General features: G+C 37.7%; 2 pseudogenes; one reads left to right on the plus strand and one right to left on the minus strand.

Moving 5' to 3' along the window:
- The first annotated feature begins 1,687 nt into the window (after window positions 1-1,687).
- LOC104852284 lies at window positions 1,688-9,287 on the plus strand (annotated as a pseudogene).
- A 4,345-nt stretch (window positions 9,288-13,632) lies between these two features.
- LOC104852283 lies at window positions 13,633-15,210 on the minus strand (annotated as a pseudogene).
- Between the last annotated feature and the right edge of the window lie 696 nt (window positions 15,211-15,906).

Here is a 15,906-nt window from a genome sequence, read left to right on the forward strand (position 1 = left end):
CTATATTTCATTGCATGCTACCACTCCTTACCCAGTTACCCATGCAAGAAAGCTGCCAGGCATTCTTGACACCATCTTCTTTGCCTTTCTACACATAATTTTATTTTTTTGGTTTTGTGAAGATGAGATCTTGCTATGCACTTCAGCCTGGCCTTGAACTCACTATGTAGTCCAGGCTGGCCTTGAACTCACAGCAATCCTCTTACTTCAGCCTCCCAAACCCTAGGATTAGAGGCATGCACCACCAGGCCCTGCTAAATTTTCAAATACTGTAGATTCTACCTGTGAACAGATCATTAATCTATTCACTTCTCTCCATCATCATGGCTACAACTTTATACCAGCTACTATTAACTCTTGCCTGAACAATCATAATAACTTTCAGAAATGAGTTCCTCTCATCTCTCATCTCATTTCTGCGCTCCTTCCTAAACCATTTGTTGTTCAACATCTAAGCTTTCTTAATATTTTAAAATCAAATTTACTCATAATACCCCTCTGCATAGAAGCTTTTAGGGCACCCTAGTGTTCTTAGGATGAAGTTCAAATACTCATCATGGTTTAAAACACCTTGCAAGATCTGTCCCCTGCTTACCCTTCCTGTTTTGTCAAGAACTAAGTTGTTTTCATACACAGTGGTCCAAACATACGACCTTCACTTGTTCCTTGAAAACACTTTGTTCTGCCCCACCTCAGGCCACTGGACGTACAAATTCATCAGCCCAGACTCTCTTTCAGCTCCCATACCCCCAGCCTTTCAATTCTCTGTCCTTGCCCTGGCTCTTACAACTCCTGCACTTTCCCTTAAACCAACTTGTCACACGCATCTGTGTGAACTTTTGTTCATTTTCTGCCTCCTCCACTAGACATGAAGCTCCCAACAGAACAGGAATCATATCTAACTTGTTCACCTCTAGGTTTCAGGGTCTAGCACACATCCTGGTGTGGGCAGGCCTTGTTCAACATACACCTGTCAAATGAAAGAATGATCTTTGTTCAGTTATTTTACCACTTTCAACCTGTTTCTTTGTCTGTTAAATAAGAGAAATGAAGTGGGATTTCTTCCAATTCGAACATTTTGATTCTGTAATACAATGCACTTCTTTGAATACAAAAAAACTGCTCAGTTAAAGAGGAAGTGATAAAAGAGGATGTTCTTGAGACAACTCTGTTGACCCCACTTTCCAAAGTTCACTGGGAAATGCAATGCAACATATACAACTGCTTGGCAGGTCAAAGAAACATCTCTATTTCCAAGAGTTTGCCTCCACTCTCACAAAAGTTTAGCTACAGGCTTGGCCTTATGTGTTTAGCTGACCCTTTAGTGCATATCCGACAACTCAGTAAACCCCAACTTTACTGAGGTTTCCAAGACTCTGAAGGCACAACCAGGGATAGTTTTCAAATTGTGAGTTTTTGGTGGTGCTGGTAGCGTGTTGTTAGAATCTGTTCACATTTCATAATTTTAAAGCAAAAACAAACTAAATAAACAAAAATTATCCCATTTTCTAAAATCTCAGATGCATTATAAAGCTTCCAGGAATCTAAAATGGCTAAAAAAAATTCATTCTAGTGCAGAATTAATTCTAACCCTTTTTTCCCTCATAGTAAGTGACACATTTTCAAATGAAAGCAGCTATATCTGGGGGCCTTAAAAGAACAAAGAAGTCTCCAAGTGTTAGGAACCATGGACACCATGAAGGGTAGTGCTCTCTATCTGCTCCAGAGTAGTAGGTACTCTCTAGGATAAGAACTAAACTAACCTGGCCAGATGTGGTGGCACACACCTGTAAGCTCAGCACTCAGGAGACTGAGGCAGGACAGGTGTCTTGAGGTCAAAGCCAACCTGGGCTACACAGTGAGTTCAAGGCCAGCCTGAACTGCCTAGCAAGACCTTGTCTCAAAATAAAACAACTAAGCTAATTGGTGGTCATGAATAACATCACTTTTTTATGATAAAAGGATATAATAACGATGATTGACACCTTTGGGCTAAGCATCTTCCAGAGCTCTCTGCCCAATTCTGTTGGTATTGTGATCCCTTCAAAAGATATATTCAAGGCCTACCTCCTAGTACCTATGAATGTGACCTTATTTGGAAATGACTGGTCACATTTGTTGCAGGTACAATTAGTTAAGATGTGATCATCCTGAATTAGTATCCTTGTAAAAAGAGATGTAACCTATAGATACAGAAGGAAGACGGCCATATGAAGATGGAGGAAGAGATCTGAACTGTGCTGCCATGAGCCAAGAACACCTGCAGCTACCAAAACGTGGATAAGAAAAAGAAGGACCCTCCCCACGGAGCATGGCCCTGCCAGCACCTTGATTTCAGAACTTTGGCCTCTAGAACTATGAGAAAGTGAGTATCTGTTGGGTTTTTTTTTCCCTCATTGAATTTATTGGTACATTTTAGGTATACAGTACAGTTAAATTCATCATTGAGATCTTGTACCTTTACATGACAGGTCTTGGTTCTCATTTTTTCCCCTTGTCCCTGCCCTCCCTTCACCCCTCCCCATTTACAAACACTTCATTTCCATTTTTTCATTTTCTCATATTTTTTTCCTTTCCCTTATTAGCTTTCCCCTACCCTTCCCACTTTCCATACACCTTTAGCCCCTTTCTTCCTATTTCACATTGTCCATTATATCATTAGGATCTGAGTATCTGTTGTTTTAAGCAACCCAATGTGAATGACTGTTATTGAATCCTATGGCAATTAATGCATCAGACATTGGGAATTTATTTCTCTAGAGTAAACTATGGCCCATAAGCCAAATCTTGTTTTTGATTCATGAGCTAAAATATTTTTCCCCCAGGACATTTACAATCAATTTGATGACAGGACATACTAACTTTGATCTTCAAATAAGCAAAATATTATCCCCCTGAAAGAATTCCATTATTATTAGAAGACCTAAACTGTAATAAACTATATTCAATTATTATATTTGTCGTTCCATCAACTAAATTCCAAAACTGTGTTCTTTCTTTTCATGACTGTTTATAATGTCTACAATTCTACTTCTTATGGCCTACAAAGCCGTGAATATTTTGCATACGGCCCATTACAAGAAAAGTTTGCTGAGCTCTGCTTTAGAAGAATATCAGTATTAACTTCTCATTTAGTCGGACACTTCTAAGTTATTAGTGAACACATTTTATGATCAAGGGGTTTGGTTTTTATGTTTTCGTTTTATATAAACTTTTTTCTCATGTTACTTCTTTATGAGAGCTTTATTTTATTTTTTTGAAACAGTTTCACTTTGCAGTTCAGACCAGCCTTGAATTCACTATATAGCCCAGATTGCCCTCAAATGTGCAGTGTTCCTCCTGCCTCAGTCTCCCAAATGCTGGGATCAGAGGAGTGTGCTACCATACCTGGCTTATGAGAGCTTTAATAAATGAATTGTGTGATATAGTATACATATCCTTGCAATTTACCCACTTAAAGTGTACAACTCAATGGTTTTTATTATTATTTTTCATTTTTACTTTATTTTATTTTGGTTTTTTTTGAGACAGGTTCTTACTATGTAGTTTAGACTGGCTTTGAACTCATTGTAGCCCAGGCTGGCCTTGAACTTGCTGTGATCTTCCTACCTCAGCCTTCCTACTATTGAGACTACATGCTACTCAGTGGTTTTTAAAGCAGGTTGTGTGTTTCTTATCTGAAATGTTGTGATCAAGTGTTTGGTTTTTGTAAAAATATTTGTATATATGTAATGAGGGATCTTGGGGATGGAACCCAGGTCTAAACATGAAAATAATTTAGTTTCAGATATACATTATAAAAATAGCCCAAAGTTAATTTTGTACAATATTTTTATTTTGCTTGTATCTTACTTGTGCCCTACAACATTAGATCAGGTATGGAATTTTCACTTGTAACATGTTGGTACTCAAAAAGCTTCAAATTTAGGACCATTTTGGCTTTCAAGTATCTGGACTAAGGATGGTCAACCTGTTTACTCAGTTTTGAAACCATCATCACAATCAATTTTATAATATTTTCAAGCACCCCATAAAGATATCCCAAACTCATTTTACCCATCAGTTGCCAATCTTTATGTCCCTCCAGCCCAAGGCAACCACTAATCTACTTTGTCTTTATGGATTTGCCTCTTCTGAACATTTTATGTGCATTTTCCATGTTACTCTTTTGCATCTGATTTGGTGGATCATGATTTTTTAAAATGTTCTTTCAATACTTTTTCAGTTTTTTGTTTTGTTTTATTTTGCTTTAGACAGGGTCTTACTATGTAGTTCAGGCTGGCCTTGAACTCACTCTGTAGCTCAGGCTGGCCTTGGACTCACAGTGACCCTCCTGCCTCAGCCTCCCAAGTGCTGGGGTTACAGGTATGCACCACCACACCCACTTTTCAATACTTTAAAAATAAGAATCAATAATACTAAAATGTGGGCCTTAGGAGGCTTTGACTTCTCTGATATCCATCTTCCCTGTATAGAAATTTCTCTCACAGACATGGTTCTGCTAGCAATGTTTCCCTTTCAGAAATATTAAATGATTGAAAATCCTATGTACCCAGTTCATAGCAATACTAAACTTCTTAGTTGCTGAGTTGTAACATGTCAAGAATCAGTCCAAATATCTGTCACACTTTGCTGGTAATATGGAATAGAAAAAGTAGTAAAAAGAAACTTATACAAATTGTCCTTAAGAGATATCTAAACTTTTCATAATACTTTCACCTTAACATATTCTTTCATAATCGAAATTTTAAGAAAAATGTACTTGGTCTCACCAATTAATTATTTGTTTTTTAATTGTTGGCAGATCTGACTGGAAATTACTTCATCTTGCTTGTTATAGTAATTAATTATATAGTAATGACTTCTAATGGGTCTTGGGGTTCTTTCCCTACTTATTGAAAACCCACAGCATTTAAGTCACCTCATCTAATGTTCTAGTTTCTATTAGGACCTGCTAAACCACCTCAAAGATTACTGGATTAAAACAATAATCATTTTATGATCTCTTATGGTTTCTGTGAGAAGGAATTCAGGAAGAGTACTAGTGGATGGTTCTGGGTTAGGAACACTCATATAGTTGCAATCAGACAGTGTTAGGAGATGGGAGAGCAAGCACTGGGAATTCTTGGAATGGCTGTGCGTCTTTTCTCCATATGACACCTTTTTTTCACATTGGTCTGTCCACATAAGTTAGTTGTGCTTCCTTGCACCATGGTGGTCTTGGGGTAGTAAAGCTTATGCAATGGATCATTCTAATACAGGATCCAGACAACTAGGAAGAATCTGTACCACCTTTCATGACCTAGCCTGGAAAGCCACATAGTTAATTCTGCCATATTCATTTGGTCAACCAGTCACCATGGTTTGGCCCAGATGTAAAGGGAGGGGCTACATGACTTATGTTTTCATAGGAGGATGGTGGAAGGATTTGCAGAAATATTTTTAAACTGGCACTACCTATACAGACAACATTTTTTGGTCAACACAATAATTATTCTGGTTGGAGACATTTCTCTCTTCTCTTTACTTCCTTGTTTTCTCCTCCCCTATGGGGAAGCTAAAGATTTCAGTTCTGAATTTTTAAAAAAATATTTCATGTGTGTGTGTGTGTGTGTGTGTGTGTGTTCTGTAAATAGACAATCTAGCACCACTTCCTTTTGGTATAAGGTCTGAAGTGTAATCCCCAGTATCAAAAAAAAGAAAGAAAGGTCTTATTTGTGGGTGATTACAGACCTGGCTAGCAGTTTCTCTTTTAGGGGTAGTTCTGTATCTCAAATTATTTTGGGTTGCAAATAACAGGAACCTCACTTGGCTTAAATCATAAGGGAGTACTTTTTCTCCCCTTCAGATCATTTTATTAGCACTATTTTATTGTGGTATGTTTATATTCCTTATGGAGGAATGTACATAATACATAATACATAATACATGTATATAATGGTATATGTACATATCTTAATTCCTTGTACTTTTCTGCATGTACATGTACACAATGCACCTTAATTCCATTTATCACCCTCTTTTCCTTCCTCCTTCCCCTTCATCCAATTCATGATTCCCTTCCTTTTGTTTGTAGTATGTAATGCTTACACTTCTTTTGTGGTGTTAGTACATGTACATAACACATCTTTATTTTTTCATCCCCTTTCCCACCTCTCCCTTTCCTTCCCCTTCATCTCTTGATCCCCTCCCCCTTTGAGAAAGATCCATCTCTGTACTTCCTATTATCTATCTTTGATATGATCCTATTTGTTGATTCTTGGTGCTGCTGTATTTCCTATGCAACTGGAATTCTTTTCAGAACATCCTTGCCTATTCCTATGACCAAGAGTTTTATCTATTTTGTCTTCCAACAAGTATTTCTGTTCTAACATTTAATTCTCTGATGCATTTTGATTTTAGTTTAGAACATGGTGAGAGATATGGGTCTAGGTCCAATATTCTTCATGTGGATAGCCAGTTTTGCAAAACACCTTTATTAAAGAGGCTGACTTTCCTTCAGTGTACATTTTTGGCTCCTTTGTCAAAGATTAAATAGTTTAATATTTTGGGGGTTGTTTCTGCATCCCTTATGCTGTTCCATTGATCCTCATGTCTGTTTTTGTGCCAGTACCATACTGTTTTTATTACAATAGATTTGTAATATAACTTGAAGTCCAGAATTGTCATGCCTCCCATTTTGTTCTTTTTACCCAGGAGTATTTTAGCTATCTGGGTCTCTTCTGGTGCCATATGAATTTTTTTGGTTGTTTTCTCCAGTTCTGTGAAGAATGCTATTGAATTTTGACTGGAATTGCATTAAATCTGTATCAATTTTGGAATATGGCCATTTTGACTATATTGGTTCTGCCTACCCAAGAACAGAGGATGTCTTTCCATTTTCTGATGTCTTCCTTCAATTTTCTTTTGCAGGGTGCTGTAGTTTTAGCTTTAGCAGTCTGTCTTTCATCTCCATAAGGGAGTAATTCTTATCTCATGTAACAAAAAGTCTCAGGTAGGACAGTTCCAACTCAACAGTTAACCACGCCCATCAAAATTCAAGTTCTTTCTAGATCTTTATGCTCTAACATCTTCAGTGTATTGGCTTTATTTTTACCTCATGGCCTCAAAATAGTTCCTATAGCTTATTTGTCACATATAGACATAGCAAGGTCCAAATGAATTATTGGGTGTCTTTTTATGTGAAAAAAGAAAAAAATTCTTATTCTGTGCTATTATAATAAGATATATGAGACTGGAGAATTTATAAAGAACAGAAATGTTTTCTTGCAGTTCTAGAGGCCAGTGTCTTATCAGGGCTATCTTGCTGCATCATAACATGGCAGAAGGCAGAAGAGCAGGAGTGACCCCCCACCAACTTCAAGTCCCTTTAAAAGGGCTAAAATCTCATCCATGAGCACTCTGCCCTCATGATTTAATCATTTCTTAGGGACCCCACCTCTTACTATTAGCACACTGGAGTTAGATTTCCAACACATGAATGGGGAGGACACATTTAAAAAAAAAACATGGCAAAAACCCTAGAGCTCTACAGCAAATTTCCCCTTTGTGATACACTAACCAAAACTGTATCACTTGTCCATTCCTAAACCAATCTCGGGTTTAAGGATGTGATAAGTATGATTGCTTTAAAGATGTATATAGTGTTTGTAGCAAGACGGCAAACCCAAACGAAAACAAGGTTCTGACAAAAAAGCCGAAGGGGAGGAAGAATGGTAAGGGCTTTCTAATATTTGGATTTACTCCAATACAAAATGAGACATTTCCTTCTTCTGGAGCTCCTATATCACTGAATGGCAATACAGGTGATATAACTGTGCAAAGAAGAAATTCACAAGTTCTCTTTTCCATGTGTTATCTATTCCTCAAAGCATCTACTTCAAACAATTTAATCTTTTCTTTGCCCCATTATTATCCCTCAGTAGATATCCTGCTTTTAGTCTTGCACTTCTAATCCAGGTGTCGTGTTTCTGAGAGGATGAGCTTTCTCTCATGGATTATCAGGGTGTTCCCACCAGGGTTTGATCCTGGGAAAAATGTAGATAAATGCTATTATTATTGCTCCTTCCTCCAGCATTTGTCAATGTATAGAGAATTTTGTTTTGTGGATACAGAAACATGAAAGAGCTTCGGTACATGAGACAGGGAAGAATACTAGATAGGATGGCATCTGTTGCTACTATTAGCTTGTTCATCTTGAGCCTTAGTAAGGAAGGAGTCAGGAGCCAAGATATACACAAGAACTGTATTCATGATGGACTCTCCCAGCCTTTGAACACAAATAGTTATTTCTGAGGCCTGGGTGAGTAAGTGTCACAGAATGCTGAACAAAAAGAGCAGCCTTCTGGGCTCAGTAATGCAAGAGAGAAGACCAGATGCTTGATCATACTTACCCTGTCTATTTCAGCACTAATTATATTGTATTGGAATGGCAGGTCCCTGTCCTTACCAGACAGTAAGATCCTCGAGGCAGTAAGATCCTTGAGGCTAGGACATAATTTCTCCTTTGTGTTCCTCATGCTTAGCAGTGTTTGGCAGGTGGTTAAGTACTTAATCATTGTTAACTCAACAAATATTTATTAATTTTAATTTTTATTTATATACACAGCACTCAACAAATACTGAGAAATAATGTGACTAAGACCATATCAAAAGTTTAAGACAAAAATGTATTCAAAAAGTATACAAGCACTAAATAAAAATAAATGTATATATGTTTATTGTGAAAATGAAATACTCTGCTGATCCATGGCATGCGGCAGAAAGCAGCTGTGACCTGGCAGAAGTAATTCCTTGAACTGCCTCAGAACCCACAGGGACAAGCAGCTAGGGGGAGCAGGGGCGGCCTGGAGTAAGGGCAGCAGCAGTGGGAAGAGACTTGGCTGCGATGGCTGTGGTACCAACGAAGAGAAGCTACTGAAGTTCCTGTGGAACCAAAGTACAATTATACAAGAACATAATGGATGGTGAGAAACCTGTGGTGGCTGTGATGGCCCTGATGCTATGTATGTTAAATCGATATCTTCTGATGGTCATAAATTTATTGTAAAAATAGAACATGTACTAACATCAGGAACAATAAAAGCCATGTTGAGTGGCCCAGGTTAGTTTGCTGAAACCAATGAGGTCAATATTAGAAGATCCCTTCCTATGTGCTTTTGAAAGTCTGCATATATTTTATCTACAAGTTTCGCTACACTAACAGCTCCACCAAGATCCCCAAATTTCCCATCACACCTGAAATAGCACCGAAACTGCTGATGGCTGCAAACTTCCTACAGTGTTAAATGAAATAAATTATAATTTTAAAAATTTTCAGCTGGTATATCTAAAGTTAGGCTTACTATAATTTGAAGCACAGAGATTTTGATAGTTTACTTCAAATATTATTAGATGAAAGTTATGCTTGTTTTCACTTAGGGTTGTGTTCGATATCTAAATACAAGCCCTTCTTTTTTATGTAATAACTCAGACCAATCTCTTGCTCAATGCTTCCTATTTTTTCAATTTTCTAACTCCACAACCACACAAAGTCTTTAAACTGATTAAAACATATAAGCCTTGGAACTATTCCAGTTTCCTGGGATATCTATTCTCCAGCCAAATTTGCTCCTTACAGAGATTAGAATAAAATCTGTGTAGCAACATGGCAAAATGTGAAAAAATATCAAGTGAAAAAGAAACAGGCTATCATTGTATGTATATATTCAGGATTATACCTACACAGAATAGGCAATAAAAGTTACATGAGAATATACTCCAAATCATTACTCCTGGATATTTATGCCACAGGGGCAGGGATTAGCTGGCTCACTTTCTCTGCTGTAATATTTCAACATGATCAAATAATAGAAGAAAAATAAATCGAACTTGTATATGAACAAGCTCTAGAAGGAACCTATCTGCATACACTCATGCATGCAAATAGGTGGTATGTATATTAGTGAGGTAGAAGTTTCAATGTCTTTTTCTCCTATTTTTCCCTTTATATTTTATATATGTATTTTATAATTTAAAAATAAACAATTGTGTAAAAAACTTAAGACTTTAAATAGTATGAAGGAACTTGGTAACCTGGTAGCCCAGCTTGCTTTAGCATAGATACTAATCTATGAGTTTGTTTCTTGTCTTAATATAACTACTGTTATACCTCTTTGCAGGCATAGTTACTATTCTGGGCAGAAGTTGAACCTTATGCTTCTTTTATTTTTTCTCTTATTTATTCATTTACTTTTATGGTACTGAGGAGTGAATCCAGGGCCTCACGAATGCTAGACAAGTGCTTTACCACTGAGGTATACTCCCAGCCCAGATCTTTTTAAAGTTTTGTTTTTCCATGATGGCATTTTAGCAAATGGATGTTTTCTGGGTCTACTATTCCAGAAAAATATGAAAAGATGAGAGCAAGAGATTAAAAAGTAAAGTGCTCCATAAGACATTGGTTGTTGAAAGAACAAAAGACAGGCTGTCATTAAACAGATGTCGTACAACAGAGTTTCAGAAAAAATATCAAATATTGTAATACACAAGAGCCATCCAAGTGCAAGGTTATAATACACTGGACACTAAAGACCAGACATGGTGGGCTGTTCAATAAAAACAACAACCCTGAGGATCTCTTGTCAGGTTAATTAATTCAACTATTAAGCTTCTGCTATGTACTGCCCAGAGAAAAAGAGATTCCTGCTTTCAAGGATTTTAGTAGTTTAGTTCATTAGGCAAGCCAGGAACGTGACCAGCTGCGTGTAATTCAATGTGGTAAACAAGATGATAGGTAATCTGTTGCTTATTATGTTGCACAGAGAAAAAGCATCCTATGTAGCCAGGGCAATCTGCATGTAAAGGCTTCCAGGCTGAATCCTTTTTTTTTTTTTGGTAAGCTGAGTCTTAAAGGATGAGTAGTAATGAATCAAGGTAAGAAATGTGTGTTAGAGATAGGAAGGGCCTCAAAGTGAGGTTGTTCTGCTTATACGACTCGAGGAAAAGCATTAAAAACGTTTCCAAATATTTTTTAATTGAGGGATAATACATACAAAGTGCACAAGTCTTTATATACTAGTAGAACTCAATTAAGTTTTAAATACATGTAACCCATGTCAAAGATAAACAAAATATTAATTAAAAGCTATAAAGACATTGTATCTATTAACAAATATCAAGGGAAGGGAGCTCCGTGTAAATTGAACTCAATTTTGACTTGTGCACAGATGACTGGGCATTTTAAATAGAGAATGCAAGAGTAGAGAGTGAGAATAAACAGAGTCAGGAAAAGCAAAAATTTTTAAATGTGGTAAGGGGTGTTGGTCACTGTGATTAGACCGTTTGGTTTGCAGAATGATGCTTATCAAGGATTCCTGTCTTTAGGTGTTGGCAGGAACAAATTACATTATTTTAGCAATCCTGGCCATTCCTAGATAGGATTGTAAGGTGGAGGGGCTGAAGTCATCATCCTAGGGACGTAGCCTTGAGCTATGAAAAACTATGCTACTGTTGTTTGGGTTTCTTAGAGGGGTTTAGGGTGGGTGAAACCATTTGCGCTCAGAGTCTGCAATTATTAAGAGGCCAGTGGTGGTGAATCTATGGCATGTGTGCCACCATGGACACACAAACCCTCTTGGCACATGAGCCAAGTCACCCTAGCATCGCTCCAGCAGCAGCAGATAACAGCACACAGAGCCCTACGCATGCTCAGAAAGGAGCAGCAGCACTAAGCAGAGATGTCACAAGCCATGACTCATTAGCAGCAACTAGTTTGAGCTTTCACATGGCTAGTCAGCGTTTAGGTTTAGTTGCAGTGTTGGTACTTTGCTATACACAAGTGGTATTTGGGTTGCACTTTGGGCACACAGTCTCCAAAAGGTTTGCCATCACTGTTACAGGCCATGGCTGAAGCCAAGTTGAGTAGAGGGCTCAGAGGAGCCTAACCTGTTTGGTCAAGGTGAGTCTTTGCAATTACCGTCCAGATCAAGATATGGAACATTTCCAGCAATTCAGGACTCCCTTAGGGCCATTCTAGCCACTATCAACCCCCAAAAGGTAGTCATGATGCCAGTCTCCCTTACATTAACAGTTTTATCTAGTTTATTTGGTATAAATTGATTCATACAGTATACTGTTTTATGTATAGCTTTTTTACTTGCCACATTTACAAGTCTCACACATATTTACTGCACGGGAATAGTGCATTTTTTTCATTATTGAGAAGAAATTCATTGTATGACTATACTACAGTTTATCCATTCCTCTGTTAATGAATATTTGAGCTGTTTACAATTTTGTAAACACATGCCTTAAACATTCTTGGATATAGGCAATTATTTCTCTTGGACATATAACCAAGAGTAATACACTGGGTCTTAGGGTATGTACATTTTAGCTTTAGTTAAAGGTGTCAATTTTCCAGTATTGTGGTCCCAAATTGTAGTCTCCCAAAATGTAAGGGAATTCCAATTGTCCACATCCTCAACACTTGGTATTATCCTTCTAATTTTAGCCATTCTGTGTATTTTTTTATAGGTAGATATATGTGTTTGACTTGACCTTGTAATCTATAGACAAAACAGTAAGGAATTCATAGAACTCCAAAATAAAAACCTGACTTAAGATTACAAATAATGATCAGGTAAAATAATTTAGATAAAGCCTCTTTGTAAGGGACAGAGGCCCAGCAAGTGATCAAAATGAAGCATAATATGCTTTTAACTTGATGTAAAGTGCCATTGAGTTTTATATTACCAAACATATTTTACCATATAAATCTATTTCTAATCACTGACCATATGCTTTAATAAAATACCACTTCTGATCTTCACTTTGAAATTTGTTGCTTTTGTTGCTTCTTCCTGATCCCTATCCTCTGAAGCTTCTATTTCTACTCCACTGTTCTCTGAAGCTTGTTTCTTTCCTGTGCTCCCCCTGGAACTATGGCTACCTTCCTGTTGATACCTGAAACCTCAGATCCTTCCCATGATCCTTCCAGTTCCAGCTGCTGTGGCCACAGTGAGATTCCAGTGTCATGAAGCATGCCATTCCTGTTTTTCTTTTTGTTTGCTTTTGATTTTTGAGGCAGGGTCTCATTATATATTCCATATTGGCCTTGAACTCAATATGTAGCTCAGGTTAGCCTTGAACTCACAGCAATTCCTTTGCTTCTAAGTGATGGGATTAGGCATGTGCCAACATGTCTGGCTCCTCCTGTTATTTTTGGGACTGCTGTAGTACAGACATCAAAACAAACACCAAGCTTTACTTTGAGAAAGACTATTTCTTTTTTGGGGGGAGGAGGTTAAGACAAGATCTCACTATGAGGCAATCCTCCTGCCTTACCCTCCCGAATGTTGGGCCACCACACCTGGTTTATTTCTTTCACTTTGGAATCCATATTCTCCTTAAATTCTTTCCAAACATAACTAATGTTTGGCATTTCATTTGAGCACTGTAAGATAATGGATAAAAATTCACATCTAAGTTGATCCTGTAGCACTGGTGTGACACCTGAAATATGCGCTGCTGCTGCTGCCGCCAGGGCCTGCCCGCCCAGCTCCCTTTTTCATCAGCTCAGGTTACTCCTTGAAATGACTAATGGTAGTGGAAGGCTTAGACTCTTGATGGTATCTTTCCTGGAAGCTTTTATTATTCCTTTGCAGAGAGAACAAACCTATTTTGTTTAAATTTAATTTCTGCTTTTTGCTCCATTTTTGCTAACTGAAAATTTCCTTGTGCTGATAAAAGCAGATACAAACCCTTGTCTCTCCAGGCCAGAACAATGAATGTAGGAATCTACATCTTTTAGCGGAGAGCTTTGTATAGCCTAATCAACCTCAGGAGTATCTAGCCCATGTGCAGCAAGGCAGATTTTCGCCAAAACTCCAAAATTACCATTTCTGAAATCTTTCAGGCTGAGTTTCCTTTGCTTCTGTGCAAAGTCTTAATCTAATGACGGAGTATCCTGCTTTGCAGACAACTCCTGGGCTTCTTTCTCGGTTTCATGAAAGATGACAGTACATCCCTGTTGATCACAGTATACTTGAATCACATCACAACTGCTGCTGTTTCTGAGGCTTATCAATCAAGTCCACCTGTTTATAAGTAAACTTTTTTTTTTTAGCAACATTAAATACCCAATTTGGGCAAACTACAGAAAAAAGAAATGTTTGAAGCTATCTCCAGAATCTTTCTTGAATGTCACACAAAATCTCTTCCAATTGATCAGCAAAACATATAACCAACATCTGATCAAGTTCATATACAACATGCTTAGGTTCAGTAAGATCTAGCTTGCCATTCCATGCGTGGTCTTTCATATGACCTAGTGTCCTTACCAGGATATCAATTCCATCCTGCATTCCTTCCATTTGTCCTCCACAGGAAGTTTTATCATACAAACAAGCACTGTCAACATTCTTGTGATATCAATGAAATTTCTCCTTGACTGCCCATTCCCTTGTAGGGCAAGAACCAGTACCTGGGGGTCATGACCCCTCTTCCTGTCTTGCAGCTGTCCCTGAAGTTCCTCAATCAAAGGGACGGTAAAAGAGAATGTCTTCCAAGATGCTATCTGAGTGAAGTTAATTCCTTCCCACTTTAGACATGATGAAATGTCTTGTTTGTATCGGAAAGAGGAAGGTCACCCTACCAGCTTTGAAAAGCATAATACTCTCTTAGGATATAGGAAAATCATAGAAAGCACCATCTTTCTGTTCCATGGGCACTCTTTTTCTTCCACATTATTATTTTCTTTGTTGGAAGCTTCACTGGAATTAGTTTCTTTCAGAATGAGGGGAATCTTATCTTAAGTACAGGGCTTTTCTCTCCAATCTCTACATTTGCTTTTTTTCATCTTTTTGGGCTTAAGAACACTCACGTCTTCTTCAGAAGCCTCCTCACTTTTTGGTAGTTTTAGAAGAAACAACTTTCTTTTCAAGGGGATTTTTATTCTTTTTGGGTACCAGGGATCGAACTTGGGTCCTTACACTTGCGAGGCAGGTGGTGGAACCACTGAGCTAAATCCCTGGCCCCATCTTATTCTTTTTTGTATCTTTGGTTGTCAGAGAAATAATGACTTTCTTTTCTGCCTTTTTGGATTTAGGAAAATTCATGTCAACTTCAGAAGGCCCTGCTTTTAACCTTTTTTAACTTTGGAGAAAACAGCTTTTTTTTTTTTTCTTTCTCTTCAGTCTTACTAGATTTTTGCTTCACTATTTTTCTCATCCCCAAAGGGCTTTTTACCTGAAAATTTACTTCTACTTTTCCTTTCCTAGAGTCTCCATCTGTTCCTTGGCCATGTCTGATTCCAAACTAATGTCACTCTGGAGTTTTCTGAGCATCATTCAGTACAAGGTGCCTAGGCCAACCATGGCTGAGCATCTTTTTAAGTGGTTACTAGTCATTCTGCTGTCACCTTTTATAAAATACCTAGGTAAGTCTTTCACTCATTTAAAAAATTTTGGTCTTCTACCTTTTTCTGATTTGCAGAAAATATTTATATATTCTCGATATGAGTATTCCAGCTGGGTTCTCTGGGGAAAAGATGCCAACATGAAATTAGTAATGTAAGAGATTCAGTGGATGTACCAAGTAGAAAAGATAAAGGGGAAAAAGAAGGCCCAGGCAAGGAAAACATTAAGATTCATTTGGCACATATGAAAAGAAAGTGGGAAGGAAAGAGAATTGAATATAAAGAGAACCAGCATGTCTCTGAGGAACAGCATTCTAGGCAGAGGGAGAAAAACAAATGCAGAGAGATAAGAAACAGTTTATAGATAAGAGTTATGAAGCAGTTCAAAAGGTATAAAGTGCAAGGTCTAATGTGAAAGAGATGAGGTTAAAGGTAGGTAGAGGCAATGGCCAGAGTATAGAGTCTGGAATCACAAGCCAGAGTTTGGATTCAAGATTAATGGGAGCAAC

Source organism: Fukomys damarensis, unplaced genomic scaffold (genome assembly GCF_012274545.1).
Source record: "Fukomys damarensis isolate Sample0158 unplaced genomic scaffold, DMR_v1.0_HiC HiC_scaffold_2, whole genome shotgun sequence".
In the NCBI taxonomy this organism is placed as follows: domain Eukaryota; kingdom Metazoa; phylum Chordata; class Mammalia; order Rodentia; family Bathyergidae; genus Fukomys; species Fukomys damarensis.